The 6,498-nt window shown below is 41.8% G+C and overlaps 1 pseudogene; it reads right to left on the bottom strand.

Annotated features, from left to right (window-relative positions):
• Positions 1–3,661: 3,661 nt before the first annotated feature.
• The window catches only part of LOC101563274, an 8,900-nt pseudogene continuing 6,063 nt past the window's right edge, over positions 3,662–6,498 (bottom strand).

Here is a 6,498-nt window from a genome sequence, read left to right as displayed (position 1 = left end):
GCCAATGTTATGATTTCTATCTAGATGTCCTCTGTGAGCCTCATGCACTTCATTGGTAGAGGTTTTGGAAGGTGACTAGCTTATGGGGGTGTTCTGGTTGTCTTACTGTTAGGAGGTGGGATCTCCTCAGAACAGCGAGGTCACTATCATTGTGGCCTAAGAGAGTACATCTTCCTCCATTGCTCCTCACTTCTCTTTTTATTTACTGGCTGCTATTGTGAGTGCAGCTTTCCTCTATGCAGTCTCTGCAACCAAGCTTTCCTGCCTTGGAGCCAGCCACCTATTAACTGAAATATACATGAGTCAAAAGAAATTTTCTTTACTCTAGGTTGTGGGTGTCATGTGTTATTACCCAGTCATAAGAAAGTAACTGAGATAGATTTTGATACTAGAATTATGGTCATTGCTGTGACTGTTATCCGACCGCATGGTTTAGAAGCTTTCTGAACTTGTTCATTGGAAAAGTTGGCAAAGGTTTGGAGATATTAGCTAGAGGAGCCCTCAAATGCTGCTAGCCTAACTTAATGTAAGATTTTAGACATAGTTTAGAAATTCAGAATATGCATAGAAAATAGAATGTAAAGACCAAACTCAGACATTTAAACTGGGAAGATCTCTACTGGCAGTTGGGCTGGAGTCCACATGTGTGTTAACCTGTCAAAAATGTTCTCTAAATTTTGTTCATGTCCTGAATCTTTCAGGATACTAAGATTATGCGTGGGAGACTAATCTGGCAAAGGAAATTGCAAGTTAGCCCAAAGTTTAGACTCTTGTGTAGATACTGCTGATGGCTTTACAAAAAGTCAGAAACAAAAGATCTGTTTGAAAAGTGTTTAACATTGCCAGAAAGAATAAGCCTGAAAAACTGGAGCAAATGAGAGTATCATTACTGAAAATATTAAAAATAATCCAAACATTTTGCATCAGGACAATAGGAAGGATGTTTATAATGCATTTCAGAAATCAGCAAGACTTCACCCTTCCCAAGATCCAGAGCTACATGACATTCTTTGAGAAGAGTGTCTCAAGATACCCTGCTTGGAAAGGGTTGCCTTGGGAATTGTTTTGTTGGGATTCATTTCATAGTGCTCAACCATCCAATCTCTCAGAGGCTGCTGTAGCCATGATTGAAGTGGTGGTTAGCTACTTCTCAGCTAACAGCATATCTTGGCATCCATGTGGTCCTGGTGTTAGGTACATGCAGAATGCAAGAGTTATAGCGGCGAGGGGGTTTCCACCCAGACTTCAGAAGTGTGCCTGGGAGGACAGGCAGTGTGCACCTGGCAGGTCAATGTATGAGAATGAAGCAGAAAGGGCAATGGAGGGGCCAGAAGCTTTGAGAAGGGAGGGACATATGAGGAAAGTGGCAGGCAGTAAGAAAATTTACCCCTAGAAAGAAGCCATGAGAGGTGCAACTCACAGTGGTATAGGGATAGGGTTGCCCACGTGGTCTGGAGTTCATACAACCCCACAGCTGGCTCTTGCTGCTGGACACAGAACTACAGTAGTTAATAGTTTGCTCTGCTGGATTGCACTCTGCTTTGGTCCCTACATATGCCCTTATTTCTCCTTTATCCAATGGTAACATTTAGGCTGTGCCATTGTACGTCAGCAGCTTTTAAACCTTGCTTTTTAATTTTACCAGCAGTCACAGCTCAGAATTTGCCTTGACTCTCAGAAGAGACTTAGGAACTGTCAGGACTTTGGTAACTCTGAGGGATTGACTAAAAGCATTTTGCATAAAGAGACTCTGATGAGCCTTTTGAAGGCCAAAGATGAATGCTACGGTTAATACATAGATGTTCGTATGTCTACATCTATGAACTTCATGGTGTTTGTGAGGTGACTGGCAGATGGAGGCACTGCAGCTGACTCATTGTTAGGAGGTGGGGTCTGGTTAGAAAAGGTGGGACAGCGGAGGCATGACCGACAAGGACATAGCTCCTTCCCTAACACCTCCCTTCTTTCCCTGCCTCTGGGTTGCCATGATGCAAACCTCTTTCCTTCTGTCCCAACCCTTCCACCACGTCTTCATGTCTTGGAGCTGCCATCCACTGAAAATGTGAATCAGAAGAAACCTCTCCTTGTTTAACATGTGGGTGTCAGCTACAGTGACCCAAGAATGAGCAAATAAATAACAGCAAAACCAATAATCCATTTTGGAATAGATTATTCTCAAAAGAAGAATAAAAATTGCCAATCAGTACATGAAAAACTGAATTAAATCTCACCCCAGCGAGAATGACTGACACAATTTTTCAAAATTAGTAAATGGCCCTGGCGATGTGAGGAAAACAAAATCTCCTAAATTATTGAATGTAAACTAATACAACTACTGTAGACATCAGTATAGAGGTTCCTCGATGCTAACGTGTTGCCATTGGATCCAGCTTTGGCACCACTGAGTATATTTCTGGAAGAACTAAAGAGAGATAACAGTGATACCTACATGCTCATGGTAATTGCAACATAATCCACAATAGCTAAGCTGTGGAAACAGCCGAGATATCTGCAAACAGATGAATGGACAGAGGAAGGGTGACATATACGCACAGTGGAGCATTACTCAACCATAAGGAAGAATGATTAGATCCCCAGGCCTGCCATTCCAGCCCTGCCCCCGGGGTACGCTGAGAGGGTAATTGAGACTGGGCGTGGTGGCCCATGCCAGGCTGTAAACAGGCAGATCACTAGGAATCCAATCTAGTACTGAGACCCTGTAGACTCTGTCCTAAATACAAAAAAGAAAGAAAGAAAGAAGAAAGAAAGAAAGAAAGAAAGAAAGAAAGAAAGAAAGAAAGAAAGAAAGAAAGAAAAAAGGAAGAATGAGATCACGTCATTTACATGAAAAAGGATGGAGCTGGAACTACATTTAGTTCCCTTTACAACCCCTTTACATGTCTACGGTAAAGTGAACTAGTCCAGAATCAGAAATTTAAATCTCATGCTTTCCTTGATATGAGGAATCTTAGAGACAAGAAAGTAAAAGGAAAACTATTACAGATGAAGAAGGAAATCAGAAAGACAGGAAAAGAAGAAGAGAGATAAATGGGAGAGGAAAGCATTCAAAGTGTATTATTTTGCATGTAATAATCTGACAACATGAAACTATCCTGCATTACTAATGTTCACTAATTAAGAGAAAAAGAAAGAAATCTTCCAGACCAGGATGGCAAATGTTTGTCATCTATGATGTCAAACCCTTTACATGCTTATGGTAGGCATCACAACTGCTTCATACCTAATCTTTAGCCTTATTTGTGGCCTCAAATGATTTTCAGTACAGAGACTTGAATTTTGACTCAGCACTCTTTTCCACTGGCACTGAGGTGACTACTCTTCATATCTGATCAACTCCATGAACATGTTTTGCACTATAAAAACTCAAAGGAACGTGAGTGACTTAAATTTACAAAGATCACAGAGGAAGTAGATAGCATGCTAAAGCTAAATTGTGGGGAACCTGATCCTATCAGGATTTTTTTTTAATTTAATGCCATTTTTGAATTAAACATCCAAAGCAAAAGCAAATATTCCAGAAGCCTTGGTGTGGGTGGAGTGAGTATATATCCCTTGACTGCATGGGCTAAAGACACACATTTTAGCCTCATAATTTGGCTGAGGGCAAGCCTTGGCATTTAGGACAATATTGCATTGGGGCTTACTCATTTGTTTTAGTGATACCAGTGTATTCTTTCAGTAATGTGGAAAGTGCCACTGTTGATCGCAGCCTAATTTTAATGCTCCCTCTTTTAGCATCCACTGTGCTGAGGCTGGGTAAGGCACCTTGCTCTGTGTTCCTCAGTTTTTTCACCTACAAAGCAGGAAAACAGGAAATTATCTTAAAGATCTTTAACGTGCTATTTTTATGGGTTCTTATTATCATAGTCTCTAGAATGCTTTATTTCCTGGACATTTTCATCAGTGGAGAAAAATTTAGAAGTAGGGCTACTCTGTAGACTTACTTTGGATGCCAGGGCTACCACCCTTGTCCTCCGCACTGGAAGCTGATCCTTAGGAATAAAGTCAGCTTGAAGGATGACTACAGCTTTCTGGCCCCATAAAGCTTCTGGATGCTGTCAGCAGGAACAAGGACTGTGCCTGCCATGAGGCAACCATTTTGGGTCAGTGAATGGACGTGGGGGCAGGGTGAGAGGCGTGTGCCTTGGGCAATACTTATGTCCACCTCTAAGGGTCATCTTAGGTAAATGTTCTCCAAAGAGAAACACTGGCAAAAAGAACACAGCACAGCTACCGCCTCTAACTCCAGACAAACCACAAACAAGTCAAATTCTAAGCAGGAAAGTACAGCTGGAAGCTCAATCTACCGCCACATCTTGTTCACGCACATCTCTCTTCATTCCAAACACACAGAAATGGCAAAGATGAAAACATGTATTTTCTGTTTTTCAGGAGATTATAGCTTTCTAAGTCTGGCATACAGATAACTGAGATGATCTTATTATAGGAATGTCACCTACTACCGTGCACATTCACCCAGAGATTGTGATATTTTTAAAGAAGAAATACTATCATCGTGCTCAGATTACAGATCAGAATGATGAATGTTCCAGAAATGCTAGGGGAGGCCTCCCTTAGGAAAATGGGATTCAAACCCCATAAAACTCCCCGGTGGTGACCTCTCCTTATGGACAGATACATGGGGTGGAGTCTTGCCTGTGTTGGAAGAAGAGCCAAGACCTCGGAAAAGGAGCTTCACAGGGAGATTTTTAAAAGTGGATACATTTTCTCAGTTAGTGAAATGAAAATTCCTAAAAACAGTCCTCATTCAGCTGTCCTGGGGCGCTCTATGACCCTAGCAGAATGCACAGACTGAAAGACTAATTGCCACAGCCATGTTTAACTGTCTCTCTAGCTGGATAGAGTCCATTCCTTAAACTGCAGCTCCCCGGAGCTCTCTGAAGCTGTACATTTTTTCCCTTGGCTCAACTGGCAAACAGCTCTAAAGAGAAATGAGGCTTCTTACCTCCTCTTAAACTAGCTAAAGTGAGGCCATGCTGGGGTAACAAAAAATACAGAGCAATGTCTCTGCCCTTCCCAGAAGTTATTCATGCCGCAAGGGTCTCTCTTCTCCACCTGCACCTCTTTCCCTAGAAGCCAAGTCTTTCTCTGGAGACTTTGGAAACAAAAGAAATGAGGACCACTGGGTTTCTACAGGCCATGACCAGAGTGACTCACGTTACCTCCACCCACCTCACAGTGACCAAACCCCAACGTATGGTCAACCTATGATAGAAAAACATCTCCTCTGTTCCCAAGAAGGGAAAGTGAGAGAAACATGAGGCATTTGCCCTTCTACCCCTCCTCTATCAGAGTGTTTTCCTGGGACAAGGCTACAATGCCCCCTGCCTTTTCTGTTTTCTCCAGATAGGATTTGAATACCATGTACTGCTAATCTAATTTGCAACAAATGAACAGTTCCACAGTCTCCTTGGTATTTTTTTTTTTCTGCCATGATTCCATTTTCAACTGCCTGGTGTCACAAAGGCCACAAGAACACAAAGGGGTTTGATTCCAAATGTTCTGGCTGGCTCAGCTGGTACAAACATTTGGTCCTGAGCTGTCATGATACCCTTGGCCACCACTCGAGAGGCAGAGGCCTCTGCAAGCAGGCTTTGAACACAACTGGCTGTGGCCAGCCTCTGCTCAGCCACCGGTGTTGCAGTGCAGTGGAGAGGGGATGGAGGGAAGACCAAGCCTGGAGGTTACATCCAAGTATCGGGCATTTCGAATCATGGAGAGACCCCAGAATTGATAGCAAGGAGTGAAAGAGACTTAAAGAGTCCTGAACTGCTGTTTCTCCAGCTATTATCATCAAATGAGGACAAAATAGTGAATTCAGTATTTTATACTTTTAGGATGGGGACTACTGATTATGCCACATCAAACTTTTTATTGTAATGCTAATGTGAAGTAACAAATGCTCCTACAGAAAAAAGAAAATTTGCATGCAGGAAAATAGCATAGGGAGTAAAGCTGAGTGAGAGTGAGAGAAACAGATAAAGAGAAGTAAGAGAAAAAGAGAGAATCAAATCACACAGAGAAAGTTTAAGAACAGAAATAAACTTCAGGTGCAGAAATGACATGTATCTTGAGATTACAAAAAAGCCACAGATATAATTATTATACAATGAGATAAGGATAATCTTATCTAACGCTATTTAATACACCAAAAGTTAATTGTAATCAGAACCTTGGTGGCAACCAAAATATCAGGTATAAAGAGAGTTCATTTTTACTTCTTATTTGCAAAATAATTATGTGTCACAGTTATTTCTCGGTGTTTTAGTTACTTTCTCATTGCTGAGACAAAATACACAGTCCTCAAAGTTAAAGGGAGAAAGGTTTATTTAGATAGGTCGTAGTTTGTAAAGATTTTAGTACATAATCAGCTGGCTCCAAGTCAAGGTGGAGAATGGCAGAGGGGAAACGGTCCATGGTGGCTGATGACAGTAGAATGACAGAGAGAGGGGGGGA

This window comes from Octodon degus, unplaced genomic scaffold (assembly GCF_000260255.1).
Source record: "Octodon degus isolate 3935 unplaced genomic scaffold, OctDeg1.0 scaffold00062, whole genome shotgun sequence".
Lineage (NCBI taxonomy): Eukaryota > Metazoa > Chordata > Mammalia > Rodentia > Octodontidae > Octodon > Octodon degus.
Note: the sequence above shows the minus strand (reverse complement) of the source record. Positions and strands in the feature narration are given on the sequence as shown.